Below are 16,507 nucleotides of genomic sequence, written 5' to 3'. Positions count from 1 at the left end.
TTCACAGTTGATGACGATGGATTTTGGTGAGTCAGAGTAAGTCACAGTGGATTAGATTGGTTCGTGGTGGATGGTGGGACACGGTGGGTCAGAGTGGGTCACGGTGGGTGGTGGGCCATGGTGGGTCGTGGGTCAAGTTTTCATTGACCCACGCCAACTCTGGCGTTGTTAACAAACGATTCTCGGGCCCTTTTGTTGCGGAGACTTCCGACCCGGGCCCTTTTGACGCGGGCCCGTTTGACTCCGGCCTTATTTGACTTGGGTCCGTTTGACGCAGGGCCTTTAGGCTCGGGTCCCTTTGTCGTGAAACCCTTTCGACCCGGGTTCTTTTTATGAGGGCCGTTTAGATTCGGCCCCTTTTGACTACAGCCCTTTAAACCCGCGCCCTTTTGACGCACGGCAGTTTGTCTCGGGCACTTTTGTAGGGGGACCCCTTTGGACTCGGCCTCTTTTTATGAGGAGCGTTATGATTCGGGCCCTTTTTTAGTGGAGACCTTTTGAACCGGTCTCTTTTGATGTGGGGCCGATTTTACTCGGGCCCTTTTGTAGCGGGGCCCAATTCGTTCCAGGCCCGTTTAACGCAGGGCCTTTTGACTCGGGTCAATTTGTCGGGAACTCTTTTGACTATGGCCCTTTTGATGAGGAGCGTTTTGATTCGGGCCTTCTGGCTCGGGCCCTTTTGTTGAGAAGACCTTTCGACCTGGGCCCTTTTGACGCGGGACTGTTTGACTCCGGCTTTATTTGACTCGTGTCCGTTTGACGCAGGGCCTTTTGACTCAGGTAGCTTTGTCGTGGAACCCTTTTGACCCGGGCTCTTTTTATGAGGAGCCTTTTGATTTGGCCCCTTTTGACTAAGGCCTTTTTAACTCGCTACCTTTTGACGTACGGCCGTTTCACTTCGGCCCTTTTGTAGCGGGGCCTCTTTTGACTATGGCTCTTTTTATGAGGGCCGCTTTGATTCGGCCACTTTTGACTCGGTCCCTTTTGATGCTGGGTCGTTTGACTCTGGCTCTTTTGTAGCGGAGTCCCTTTTGACTCGGTCCCTTTTTATGAGGGTCGTTTTGATTCGGGGCCTTTTGACTCGGGCCCGTTTGACGCCGGGCCTTTTGATTCGGGCCCTTTTGACGAAGGCCGGTTTGACTCGCGTCCTTTTGTAGCGGGGCCCCTTTCGACCCGGGCCCGTTTAACGCAGGGCCTTTTGACTCGGGTCAATTTGTCGGGAACTCTTTTGACTATGGCCCTTTTGATGACGCAGGGCCCTTTTGACCCGGGTCTTTCTGTCTTTGCCCTTTTGTCTGGCCCTTCTGACATGGAACCATATACAGTATATAACGCAGCAGCTGAAATACCTGGGGCAGGGGGCCTGGGGGAGTATGAGTAAATCGATGATCGATCGATCCAGGGCGCAGTAAAATTAGTTACACCACTGTTCATATCTATTTCTTTCTATTCTCTCGACATCATGTCTGGAGATGAATTTTCTGACTAATAGGCTACAGTGGCGAAAGACGATATACGCTATCAATAATAAATGTTATGACTGTTAACATAATATATATATAGAATAAAACGAAAAACTCTATATCGGACTCCATCCTCCCGTTGGAAAAAATCCTGCGGTAGTTAGTGATTATGATGTTGCTTAGTTACCGTATTATAATGTTCTATACACGGAATAAATACTTCTGTGTTTTGTATAATAATGAGAACCTTATTTACATTTATTACGGCTCTTGCTTTACGAGAAACATATTCACGTTCAGCGTAATCAGTTTCCATCCTCTAATAATTACAGTGAGGCGAATGAAATAATTCACGCACAGATTTAGAACTTAGAATAGTGTCTTGCGAACATGTTGTAGTAAATCCCTGAAGAGTAAAAAGCGCTAGTAGCAGTAATTAGCTCATTCGTTTCCTATAGTGCCTTAGTGAATTACATAAATCTTACAGATGTTGTATCTCTTTCTTTTTCCTCTCTATACATCATGTCTGGAAATTAATGTATGGACAAATAGGCTACAGAGGCAATTTTAAAAAGTAAGATGATCTACGCTATCAGTGACAGATGTTGTGGTGCTTAACATATAAGGCAATAATACGAATCTTTTCAGAGATGACAGTGCACTGATGCTTCAAATCTGTGCCTTTACTCCCTATACCTACGTTATTTCCCTAATCAAAATACAAACTCTTCAAAATTAATCACAAATTCTTATGCAACCATCCCTTCCTTAGAGTACTGCGCTGTCACATACCCGTCACGGCGATGTAAAGGCACTATTGGCGACGAGGATACATCATCAGATATAATATACATATAGATAGGTAGTTATCAGTGAAGCCATATCTAGCATCTTGGTGCTAGATCTAGCATAATTAACATGCATTTAGCATCTAGCATCTTGACTTTAGCATCCTGGTCATATCTAGCATAATTTCATTTTTCCCTCTGTTAAACAGAAAAAAAAACGAAAATTTAGATAGTTCAAGGACCGTCGGAAATTATTCTTTTTAGTTGAAGCGATGGTTGGAGCAATGAAACCAGTCAGTATTTCTGCGGTTGTAATTTTTTGTTGAATTCAGAGCAAACCCAAATGTTCAAAAATAGCAAATGTGACTTCGCGAAAATATTTACTTACCCATAGTTTTATACCTCCAACTGACATCTGAATGTGTCGTTATCTGGGATGTTTTTGTTCCTTTTAATTTACAACTTCAGAGGGGAGGGATTTGAGCGTCAGGTAACAGCTAGTAATACACTCAGGGCTGTGTCGGAAGCAGCATGTTGTGTATATATTTCTTAAAATGTTATCCATTCATAAAATATAAATTCGACCATCCTCCTTTATAACGTGTCATTTACCATCATTCCTGACTGCGTCATAGCTTCGTACATGAATACAGTTAATACACTTCATTAAAATAATGAAGATAAGTAGAGGCGGGTCTTTAAAATTAGTTAGGAAAGATAATTTGAATATCTGGCATAATTTACAAAAAAATTAGCATAATTCAGACCCGTGTTTGGCATCATCACGAGTCTCGAGTGTGGCAACCCTGGTAGTTATGTATTGTGCAATTTTGTGTGCTCAGTCTTCCAGTTTGTGTGTAAAATTGTGTATTTTGGACGGAAGGTGTGTGTAATTTTGCTTGCCATGTCTGGTAACACTGGGTGTTTGCAGCGTCAGCCCTTTTTCCATCGCTCAACTATTTGTTGTGAAAATAGTAGATGATGTTAACATTGATGTAAATAACTTCACGTTAATAATGAAACCTTAATTTTTGTATGTTTAGTACAAAGTTTATAGTAGAAATGTCGCTCGCATTGTTTCCAGCTTATCGATAATGTATTAATATATGAGTTATTTCTTGAATATATTTTACAATGAGATGATCGTACCTTGAATGTTTTTTTGTTAGCACTGGCAATTCCTTTCTGCTGATGTAAATGTCTCGATAACATTGGCTCGGTTTGGCCTATTATAAGATGTCGCGGATTTGTAGGCTAACAAAATCTCCTTCACGTGTCTGTCATTTACAGGTTAGTAATTCAGGTTAAGCAAATGACTTTTGGTTGAACTTTACAATTCCCGGTCCCGTTGGTAGCCGTACACAGATACGAAAAAATTACATTTGATTAGTATTAACATAATTAGTCAAAACACCTCTAACCCTAAGCTAACCCAACGTTAATTATTGATATCCTAGCCTATTCGATTTTTTTTAAAGCTGTCAACTTATCGATGCGCAGTTCGACCGTGTATTCTAAAGTTTACTATAAACTTGCTAAATATTAGTTACCGATGCAGAAGATATAGTGAGGTTACTCTATAAATACATATACTCAGTTCATGTTCTCCTCTCATAGAGTTCATTGCGATTGCGCACAGTTGTTAATAGTCTTTAAACGTTAGTAATTGACTTACGTGCTCTGCGTCTATAAAAAATTGTTTGCTTAAATATTACCTTTTCTTTATATTCTCTCAATTTTAGAATATATAATTAACATACGAGTACACTCATGATCTCAATTTGTACCCGCAAGCGAGCAGATTGAGATCTATTGGTTATTCGGGAATACCATGTACGGAAGTTTAACTGCTTCTTTCGTTGCGTTTTATTGTATGTAATATTTACGTTTGCAATATTCGTATAGTTCTCTGTCTTTAGATATCTAATTTATTATTTACCTCGCACTGAGTGTTAATTACGGGACGTGAAAAGTTGCGTGAGGAAAGAGGTACGTTGTTTAGCTTCTCTTCGATTTCTCAAATCGAGGGTTGCTAGTGCTAAGAAGTTAGCATGAATTATTACTTACTGGTAGGCATCACCATTACTATTCAGTAGAGATGCAAAAAAAGCCTTTAAAAAAAAAAAAAAAAAAAAAACGAGAATTTTGGAAATTTTGGCTTTTTTCATTTTCATGATTTTTCTATATAAATAGCTTTCTTATAGTATATTCTATATTTAGATAAGAATTCCATGACCTAAATGCCATATTTCGCTCTAAAATTCACCATTAAGATGGATGGAGCACATGTTTTACGAATTAAAGCTAACATGAAGATTGTAGTATTTGAGGGCAATTTTAGAGGCTATTTACCTTTATTTTAACTTTTGAGTTATTGACATTTTTTTCTTCTCGGGATCATTTCAGTTTGTCATCCGTGTTTCATTTCTAAGAGCTTAGTACTCTAGCTTCTAGCGCAAAAGTTAAACTTGTGTTTTTCTATATATCCGTCAAAGCGTACGTTTTTCAATATATCTGTCAAACCGTACTTCCACATTTCTGTTATACTGTAGCTGTGCGACGATTTAGCAATAATTTTCCGCACACAACCTTGAATACTAATTTATACAAATAATCAGTAGCGAATTTAGAAAATTACTTTGAGAAGGGTTTCTCTGATTGTTTCATTTTCTAAAATATCCTAACTTTATTTGGGAGGAGTTTGAAGTTTATAAGTACAGGCATAACTAATATTTCGTTTCGTTTATATATTTCGCGATAATCTTCAGGATAGAACCTTGAAGATCATTTTATACTGAGAATCAGTGGCGGATTTAGAAGAGTATTTTGGGAGTTTTTTTTCTTCCTAATGTTTAGTTTTTCTAAACATTCGTAATTTTTACTTGACGGGAGCTTGAAGTTTATGAGTAAAGGCATGGCTAATAGATATTTCGTTTGTTTTAGACATTGCGTAATTTTGGGGAACAGGCTTCAGTCCGAAAGACCGCCCCCTAACCTTCGCAAAACCGTCACTGCTGGTAATTAGTAATAATAACGATTTAAAAACAATAAGAAAGGGAGTCGGCCAACTCATTCTAGTTCACAGATGGAATGAAGAAAAGCTTTGGCAGAATGGTCAAATGCTGAGTTGGATCCCGGACTTCCCGATAGAAGCGCAAAAGCTCCACTCAGTCATGTTTGTTATGCAGTTGTATTTATCTTAAATATATTCTGTAGTTTCTTCTTTTTTCTTTCTTTCTTTTTTGTGTTGAGAGTTCCATAATGATATGGAGGGTGTGAGCCAAGGACATGGTACCTTACAAATTTTCAATTGCAGCACCAGATAGACAGCAACGCATACCGCTTCGTTTAATCCTTCATGTATAGTCTTATGTGAAAAATCAGCTTTCCGACTTTCAAAATGGATTGTGCAGGAGAAAATCTCTAATTTCTTAAAATAGTAAAATTGTGGGTTAGCATGTTCTTGCCTCACACCCTTCATATGTTGAATTCCTCCTGTTAAAAATTCAGAAAACTTGAGGACTGAGTAAAAGCGTGATGGTGGTTATATAAAACTGTAGAATTTCAAGAATATACAAAACCAAAAGCTCTAGATGTGCAGCCATTAAGTGTGTCATATAAATCTAAGTATTTTTCTTATGTTTTATTTTAATTTTATTTTGTTCCAAAAAGATGGTATGGAATATTTTGAAAAATACTACATAGAATTTCGCTAGTCATTTGTGTATTTTATAAAGAAGTATTTACTTTTAGGGTTGGCTGGTTTACACTAGATGTTTTTTTTTTTTCTTTTTTTAAAAATAAACAACTGGTTTAAACCAAAATAATAATAATAAAAAGAACGAAAAATGCGAATCGTGTGAACTTCATGGTGACGTTTCCCCACATCAAGCCATCTGCATTAGTTTTATTTCCTTTTCACCTTTGAATCAAGGTGTCCCATGTTCAATTCTCGGTCGAACCACAACCCTTTTTTCATGCGTAAACAAAGTAGCGGTTCGGATGTAACTTTAAGCGAAAGTCTTCTCCTTGATAGCCTCGCTATTACGTATGGATGTTAAAACTGAACATACGGAACGAAACCAAATTGTATATTTCTGCATGCCTGAATGCCTGTTGTTTTATAAAGAAGCCAAGGTTGCTTAAATATATTGATAGAAATTGGCAAAATTTATCGATTGCCTACGTAGCTTCCAATATTAGTTTGGTTTGGACTTTCCATTTAATTGAATGATATCTACGTACTAAATTTGTAATTAATACCTGAGTTTTAGCGTCCTGATTATGATACGTTGATCTTTAAATTTTACATGCAAAGCAATAACAGGATGGCTAGGGAGGGAGTTTCCCAATTTAAGAGATTTACTGACCGGACTTCTTTAAGCTTATGTGACCTCTTCCAGCATAACCCTGTTGTTGCATAATAACATCAAGGCGAAACAAACTTATTTCTGTCAATATGTAATATAAATACATAAAGCAAAATATCTAAACCAAAAAAACCTGGTTTCAACAGAAAAAAAAGAAAGAAAATTAGTTTAAACACCCCCCCCCAAGAAAAAAAAGCGGGTTCTTGGCAGTTTCAAAAACAACTATGGTTCTTGCCAACCCTGCTTACTGTTGTATGTAGGAGGTTAAAAAAATGTTATTATGTACATTGGTTAATCTTTTGGAATTCATAATGTAAGTATGGTGAGAAGTAAAACTCTTTGAAATATCTTTTCGAAATTCATGGTTTATTTTCGAGGTTTTATATTATTATCGGCATCAATCACTAATTAAATGACTTTCTGTGTTATAGAGAAGCGAAACAAAATCTGGTTTTTCAGTTTAAAGCAGAATTTTGGAAAAAGCCCAGAATTTCCCAAGCATAAATGCGAAGCAGAAAAAAACGAGTTTTTTTTTTCTTTAAAGCCGTTTTTTTCGGAGTCCTTGCATCTCTACTATTCAGATTATATTTTTCAAGTTTATTCCCTTTATTAGTATTGTTGTATGAGCTTTTATTACTATTCCTTAAGGTAAATTCATGGAATCTTACCTTAGACCTATGTCTTCATCGATTATATGTCCTTCCACATTGTTATTTTGCATATTTACGTTTTTTTATTTTCATAAGCAAGTTGCTCATAAAGCTCATCATACACCACGCAATCTCTCTTGAAACTTATTAAAACTGGGTTTTACGATAAACTTTGAAAGAATGCAATTAAAATAGTACTTAATGTTAATCAGTGTTTCAAACTATATACCTCCTCTGTTCGATGAATATTGTAGGGATGGCCAATATATCCGTATAAGAAATTATCTGGTATTCGTGTTTGAATAAATGGATAATAGAAATGACGGATAAGATTCTGATGACGGATAATTGATAATATGGATAATAACCGGATAATAGATAATATCCAGATAACGGATTACATCTAGATAAGGAATTATATCTAGATTACGAAAGCGGATAATAGTCGAATAAGTTTCGAGAAGAGAATTAGATTTTAAAATTCGTGACGAGATATGAACATGATAATTTTTGTTTCGTTTTCGAGACGAGACGAGCAATTACTCGAGTCTTCTGGAATATGTTAGTTCATCTAAGTTTGAGATCCAAACACTGTTTCAGTGTTACATAACTCAAAGTGTAAAAATATAAATTCATAAAGTTATTATACGAAAAGTATGAGCATTTATCAACGTTTAAAGATATACAAGTTCTATGCAATCAATATACACGAAAAATAAATATGATTTAGTGGTTTTTACACTACCCTCTTCGAGGACCTTGCACAATACAGAATGAATCTTTTTACTTCTAGATGAGATGAATGAAATTTGGCATAAATTTACGAAACTAGTCGAGAGGAGTGGAGACCGGAGGAGAAAAACTTTGTGAATCGAGACAAGACAAAAAATAGTTCTTCGAGAAATGAGACATGACAAGGTCTAGAAAAAATCGGTACGAAACGAGAAAACTTATTTTTTCGTCTAGTCTTGTCTCTTGAATAACATCAGTTTTCAAACATTTATTAATTCTTAATTATATAATGGTAAAAACCCTGTTATTGAAGATGTTTGAATATATGTGAAAGAAGTGCCCTTGAAGTTTTAAGAGCTACAGCTCTTCTGTTTTTGACTTCAGCACTCACGAGGGTTATGCTGTCAGCACTACTATCTCATGCCCTTGTAACTTCCGAGGATGTCATAGGCAAGGATGACCGAAGTCATGAGGTATAACTCACGTTCAACCAACCTTAGTAATTCAGCGACACGTTTAGTGAGTGTGATGTCGAGATAATGTGAGTGTGAAATCGTGTAAGTGTGATGTCGAAAGGGGGAGTTAAAGTTATTTTGGGTAAGAGTGCACTTTTTGCCGGACATTCATTAAATCTGATTTTCATGAACCGATTCCTCGGAACACTTCAGAGATCAATTTCCAAAAATGATCCCATCAATCGAAAAATAAATTCTTTACAACTTTTGCAGACCACCTAATATGCAATCGTAATGTAACTTCGACCAGCAAACTAAGATATATGAAAACAACAGATTACGATTGCTAACCAAACGATCCACAACACTCACCAAGAATTTACTCTTCAATTGCTACGAATGATGGAACTATCCTTGAGAACTGACACTAAACTATGCCGAGAAATGAATTCAGGTGAAACTGTGACTATCAATTTTGAGATTAAATGAGGCTACTGCCCCCAACCCGCCACTCAAGAACAAGTAAAAACAACATCTAACACAATAATAAAAACATTATTATAAATCTAACGTAAGAAGGAAAAAATGCAAAAGAAAAAAAAAAGAAATAAAGAAAGGAAAAACAACCACCACTAATTATAAATCAATCCTGCACGACGAAGAAAAATAAAATGCATTTCACCAATTGAAAAACCAGCTGCAAACCTTCTCTTTCATAAATAATATAAGCAAAATGAAGCATTAAATTATCAGACCGATCAGTTAAATTCCTCTTTAAATGAAACCACACATTCTCGATAGACCCCGTACGTGAACCACTCTCGGGATCAACAAAGTTATGCGAATGATTCACAGTTACATGAATCCACTGTCCCCTATCCAAAACCACGTACCCTTCCAACAATCAGTGATAATAAAGGAGTCAGGACGTAAATGCTTATAAATAATTTCTAAAAGGGAATCAGCACTGCGAGAGTTCTCGCTACACTCACTCAAAAATATTTCGTTAGTTTCACGGCAAATACCACCAACTATCCACTTCTGAGTACGGCGCATTCGGCCGACATTAAATTTGCGTGTGCCAAACAAACTATCGTCCACCTTAACTGCTACTACAATTCTCAATATTAATCGGTCCACTCAACATCGCGAATCGATAGGAATTCACTTCAGTATCACAAAGATATTTGAAGAAAAAATCTAAATTAATATCCGAACACCAAAACTAACTTGACAAAATCAGAAGAACGGAACGACATCTAAACCAACTTAACTGCACACTTGATCAATGCAACACACATGTTCAACGTACAACATTTGAACACACAGCATGATCAATCATGAATACATAACAACTAATCGGTGACTTCAACACAAGCGACCAACCACAGAACAGGAGACAACATCAGTGCCACCAACTCCAAAACAACATTCTCAACAGGAGGAACAAAAACACCGATTCCGTACCTGTTACAAATAACAGTGATTCTATTCCTCCAATGCCACAGCCAGTAACAAAATCGCTTGTTCGCCATAAAGTGCAGTCTAGCCTTATTTGTAATCGTGAGGTTGATTGACTCTGTGTGCACAAATTACTCTGATATTGGATTGATATTCCATTCGAAATGTTAAGTTCCTGAAAAATCGAATTAATAATCAGTTATGAGGTTGACTAAATACAATGTCAGAATAGTAAGGCAAGCATGAGGCTAGTTGTGTTGAAACGAGACAAGAAATAATGTTTTCTCTTCTCGCCTTATAAAAGTGTCGTCTGTAGAATTGTCTCTTCTTGATTCTTAAAGAATTCTTTCTCGTCTTGTCTCGATTCTCGAAATCCTTTTATTGTCTTGTCTCATTCTGTAAATTTATGTACACTTTATTCCAAGAAGGATGACTATTGTTTATGACCGTTTAAGCAGGAAAATTTCTAAGTTTGAATTGGAGTATCTTCGGAACCTTAAACCAAAGAGACCAGGTTCGAGCACCCAAGCCAATGTTCGCAATCGGGAAAAAAAATTGCAGATGCGTTTTTCTTGTTTTAAGTGTAATGAGTCATGGTAAAATGTTAAGTTTTAAAAGAAACAAGGTAAAATTCATTGAAATACGTAATGGTACATTATTTCGAAACTGTAAACATCTGAGCCTATGTCAGGCTTTTAGAGTTATGTACATAAAAGATCATTTCCAATGAAAATAAAGAAAGCGAATGTACTTCTCGTATTCATAGTATTATGAAAGAGACAAAGGAGAAAAAAAAAGAAATAAGAACATTTGCAATGATCTGATTGTAATTTTCTTGGAAATTCAGGTGTATTTCTTTTGAAGTATTTTAGCAGAGCTGTTCATGTTAGCTCAATTGTAAAGCTCGGGACTGCTAATAGTAAGATCGTGAGTTCACTTCCCATCTGGGATAAACTTTTGTTATGTAATGATATATTCCTCAGTACATAATTAATTATTTATAACTATTTTATCATGTCTTGTTTCCATATTGTAAACTAAACACAACACACTAAACAAAGGTATGTGATAGTACATATAGAACATACAATCACGTAACAGTTGCTGTATTAAAACTGTTACATAATTGCATGTTGTATATATATATATATATATATATATATATATATATATATATATATATATATATATATATATATATATATATATATATTATCAAATAGCCTTCCTCCATGTGTTGATATGTTGAGTTTGCTAATTATTTGAAATAATTACATTAACCAGTTCCATATATTTCCAACCAATCATTTCAAGACATACGTAATTTTTGTGGGAAATATAACATTTGAGAAATGATGGATTTTGACAGAATGTCGGTTTATTACACGTGAATGTTAAATATAAGTTAAGAAAACGTGTAATCTCAATACACACACACACGCACACACACTTACACACACACACACACACACATATATATATATATATATATATATATGCTGTGCATTTGTCGGCAGCTGTTTGTCATATGTGAGTGACTTCTCAATATTCTGATTACACCAGGAGATTTACGTTCTTAAAGATAATATTATAACCGCTAAGTATAAGGCATTTTCATCATGCGTTTATTTAATTGACTGCTAATATTGGGTTCTGTTTTATATACACTTTATTCGTTTAATATATGGGATCATAATTATTGAAAGTAAAATCCACTATTTATTGTATAATTTGAGTAAAGCGGTTTGTTTTACTCTTTTGAAATCTGAATTTATTACTCCTCTTTACACTTTAGGTGGAAGACTGAAACATACGTAATTACATTTTGTTAATAGCTTGCAACATGAGGGTTTGTGACGTATCTTGTGTAAAAAACCGTCGTTCCGAAGATCTGTAGAAATCTTTCCTTTTCATCAGGGCTGTTCCCTCAAAAATTAGCACGAATTAAGCCAATTCATAAAAAAGATGATAGGTATAAGGGAGAAAACTATAGATCCATTGCCTTACTTTCGCCTTTCTCAAAAATCATCGAATCAACTATGCAAAAACGTATCGTAAGCTTCTTGGAAAATCAGACATTGCTCAAAATCGTTTCCAACGCAAAAATGTCAAGTGAGACGGCAATATTTAATTGTCTCGATTATATTCGGGATGCAATAGACGACAGGAAAAAATGTACTGGCATCTTTCTAGACTTAGCTAAGGCATTCGACCTTGTTTCGTATCAAATACACTTCAAAAAAATCAAACAATATCGGTGTAAGAGGAGTTGTAAATAAATGGTTCCAAATCTATTTAGAATATAGAAATCAAGCCGTAGTAATTGATTACACGGATCAGCGGGGTACAACTTCCAAATATACCTCTGACATGAGGTCAATAAAATGCGGGGTGCCACAAGGCTCCATTTTAGGTCCTACTCTCTTTATATTTTTTTATCAATGATCTTCCAGCTTATATAAATGCAGCCAAACAAACCATATTTGCTGACGATACAAGTCTAGCCATTACTGAATACACTCACAATAAAAAGAAAGTTAGTATCAAACAAACAATAGAATAATTAAACTGGTGGCTTGAAAGTAATAAGTTAAATTTAATTACCGATAAAACTACAGTAATAAACTTTCATGACTCTCGAAATACGAATGTAAATACACAAATTTATAGACAACGTTAAAGCAACGAAATTTCTAGGACTCTAGGTAAGTGATACACTAACGTGGGATAGGCACGTATCTGTACTCCAAAAGAAACTTTGTAAAGTACACTATGCCTTAAAAAGTGTGAAAACATCATTCAACATATAAGCATTAGAAGTAATTTATCAGTCAGTTTGAGAGTCTACTTACGTATGGAATAGTACATTAGGAAAACGCAGCAGAAAATAAAACTATTTTTAAGATTCATAAAAGTGTACTGAGAACAAAGAAAGGTACAAAATCAAGAGTATCATGCAAAAAAATATTCGGTTAGCTTAAAATTCAACCCACTGCCTTGCCTTTCTATGTTACGAACGGCAATCTTTATAAGAAAATACCTGAAACCGTCTCTTAAATGCAACAGTGACATTTGTATATACAATACCAGAAACAAAAGCGATCTTGCAATTCCCATTCATAATACAGCACTGTACCAAAAAGGTCCAAAATATGCAGGAATACAAATTTATAACAGGTTACCCATCAACATAAGAAACTCAAAATCTGATCACCTTTTTAAACAAAGACTAACAAAGTGCCTACAAGAGCACTGCTTTTATACTGTCACGGAATTTCACAAACATGCTCAAGCTAGAAACTTGCAGTTGTGTGGATCTATAGGAAGGTATTTATTTTATTATTACGTGAGTAGCCGTACTTATTTATATATTATTATAATAAAATATCTTCAATACGTGTTTCCTAAACACTAAATGAAGATAGCATTATGTAAAGAAGAAAAAAAAAAAACAGATTCTCGCACTATGAATAAAACCAGGTAGATGAATAGATAATGTGTGTATGTATATATATATGTATCATGTTGTAAGACTAATGTGATGTATAAGGAAATGTAGTAGTAGTTTATTATATAGACAATAATAGGATTTGAAATGTTCTATATCACATGTACAAATGTACAATACTGTGGTCTCTTGAACGCAAAATAAATAAAGTAAATATAAGGAAAAAACTGGATTTACGGTTATCAAATGGCTCCGGTCAAAAAGGACCAACAACTCGGAGTGTGAAATGTCGCTGCGCGTACTAAATAACCAGAAAGGTTTCCTATATAGTATTGTCAACTATTAAAAATGGATCAGGTAGTACAAAATTTAAATCGATTGAAAGTCCGATTTTACATCTCATAATAAAACATCCTCTGTAATGTAACTAGTGGTCACACTTATTATGTCGCAAAATTCGTACTTGTTTAGAAAATGGGATAAGATGCTAGTCAGAAAACTGGCACTATATTATTGGATAGCTATTGCGCAAGTTTTGTGCTTGCTGCACAGCATAAATTGTCCATGACTGAACATGTCACACCAAAACATTATTCACCTCGGAAACGAGTTATATGACAAAATTTTTAAATGCGTATTAATAATCAACCTATTATTATTTTTAATATTCGTAGTAGAGCTCTAAAAAAAAAAAAAATAATTGTGTACTTACGAATAATGTCTGAATATAAATTATTATTTTTTATGGCAGATGAGTGCAAGCAATTAAAGCTCTATATATGAAGTTAAACTAGTGCAGAAAATACACCATATTTATTACTATGAAACTGGTTCTTGGCAGAAGACTACACTGGGCCAGCCATACACTGTAAGTTTAAATCGTGCCTAATTAAAACCACTAATTTTTTACATTTAACAAATTTATTTGTTATATTTTTAGTTACACCACCAGCAACCATAAAATCCATGCCGAAATTAGCGTTTGGGAAAGACTGGGTCGATTAGGTTTCATTGTTAGGATATTGCAGTCATACCTTCAGTGTAATTCTTATGCCTGCTTAAGTGCACACATCAGCTGATTGGTGGAGGAATCGGTGACACTGCAGGTTTCATTTGTTCCGACAGTACTAAGTATTTCTCTCGTTGATCTTTAATTTCTGTCAACGTCAAAATCTCATTTGACTTAACTATGCAGTTAAAACTGATCTCGGAGACTAATTGTACTAGCAGTGAAAGGACATTTTGAAGGTTCATTACCAGCTTCTGAACTCTTGATTATTTCTAGAATTTTCCTATCAGTAGGACTTTAAAAGGGTTGAGTTATTGGCGGAATAACAATATGGGGAGGAAGAAAATAACCACTAGAATACACACAGAGACCATATTGTCCACTATAAATTCACATGGCTATAAAATGATCCAGGAACTCATCGCACCAGGATGAAACTTTTACCAGCGACCCATCTCCAAAGGCCTTATATATAATTTTCTGTACTTCATTCGAAAGAAATGCTGTAACAGACGTCTATGTTTTTAATTTTTTCTTTCTTTCTAACAATCGAGAGAAACATTTTACAGAAAATATAATAACAGAAATACTATACAAGAAAGACAGTGGTTAGGATAAAATTGAAAACGCGACAATTAATTTCTTACGATATATAAAAGTTCGTGTCACATCTTTCACTTTGATGAGACACATTGGTTACAGAACATTGAATTAAGGTAATGTAAAAATGCACCATGGGAACACACAATTCCGAATGATTTCCTTATAGGAGCTCGAACTGGAACAATTTACATATCTAAATGAGAAATGCCGCGAGACTGGACTTAAGACAGGAGTAATGAACGAGTGCATCATGCACTGTTTTTATAGGAAGTTTTCTGCCTGTGACACATTAGAAACAGGTTCGCGGCTACCAACAACAGCGTGATGATTAGTTTTTTTTTTTTTTTTTTTTTTTTTCAGGACGTTCTAGACAAAAGCCTTACCAGCTTTGTGACTGACAAATGCAATCAGTACATTGAGATTTCTTCGCATTTTCTCCTGTCTCCCTCCTGAAATCGGAAGGAATAATGGAATTGGACCTTCGGATTCCTGTTATTGAAGACGAAGTAGGTATACACCATTACAGCCGTTTGACGGATCAGTGCAACGGGTAAGACAAAAAAGGAGCATTCATGGTTGCCACATGAGTTGACACAATCTAACTTGTACCACCGTTTGAAGGTGTGAAATTCTCTGAGTACATGGAAATACCTGAAAGGTTTCTTGTCTATATCATCCCTCTGATGAAAATTATTCTGCTGCGGCAATCGCAAAAAGGTCATAACAGTTTTGGCCCATGATCAATGTTCAGAGTAGGTTCCAAAACCGTCCCACCAACCGCAGTAGAGTTTGTTGGTAATTTTGGAAACGATGGTAGCGTCAAGTCTTTCTTACTCAAAGTGAAACCATCAATATGGATCGTTACAATGTTGAACTCAGTGAAATTCACTGCTAACCTCTCCGCAAGCAAATTACACTCATTTCTAATGTTCTAACGTTTATTAAATGCACGTTTACAGTGTTCACTTGAGTGCACGTCTTTAATGGACGGTGTAATCTGTCCATTATCTACAGTGTAAAACCCTTCTTCACTAACGTTTTCTCCTTCTCTCCCACTGATTGCCCCATATTTCAGCATTTCGACCACATCTTGTCAGGAAAAAGTTCGCTGATGACGTGATGGTGCAACGTACTCTTTACTGGTTCGCATCACACACTCCAGAATATATCCGTCATAGAATCGATTTGTTGGTTGAAATATGACAAGAATGTATAGCCCTAGCTGAAACTCCAAACTGAATATTGTAGTTTTCAGTTTCTCGCCTTAGGAAATGACACATGTCAGCTGCCTATTTTAGTCTCACCTTGAATATTTTGATTATGTATCTTGGTACCACTGATTTTTGTTTGTTTGACTAATTTGGTTTGCACATTATCTTTTCTTACACTTACGTAATATCTAAACCTCAATGCTAAATCAGGAATGATCAATTTCTAACCACAAATCGAACTAGGATCCAGCTGCTTTAGAGACGCGGCCACAATAAACTGCACGGAATTTTTCGTTTAGATTTGATTATTAGTAGTG

General features: G+C 35.6%; 1 protein-coding gene across 5 annotated transcripts in view; it reads left to right on the top strand.

Annotated features, from left to right (window-relative positions):
- The first annotated feature begins 3,086 nt into the window (after positions 1 to 3,086).
- LOC145674683 (uncharacterized) overlaps positions 3,087 to 16,507 on the top strand; it is a 35,657-nt gene continuing 22,236 nt past the window's right edge. Inside the window, exons 1-2 of one of the 5 annotated variants that reach the window (XM_081744912.1) lie at positions 3,145 to 3,541; positions 15,340 to 15,485. The gene's annotated coding sequence lies outside the window, so the exon portion shown is untranslated. The other 4 variants (XM_081744911.1, XM_081744909.1, XM_081744910.1 and 1 more) reach the window with 4 other exon arrangements.

This window comes from Thermobia domestica, chromosome 17 (genome assembly GCF_964235325.1).
Source record: "Thermobia domestica chromosome 17, izTheDome1.hap1.1, whole genome shotgun sequence".
NCBI classification, from domain to species: domain Eukaryota; kingdom Metazoa; phylum Arthropoda; class Insecta; order Zygentoma; family Lepismatidae; genus Thermobia; species Thermobia domestica.
This window is presented reverse-complemented; position numbering and strand designations above follow the sequence as displayed.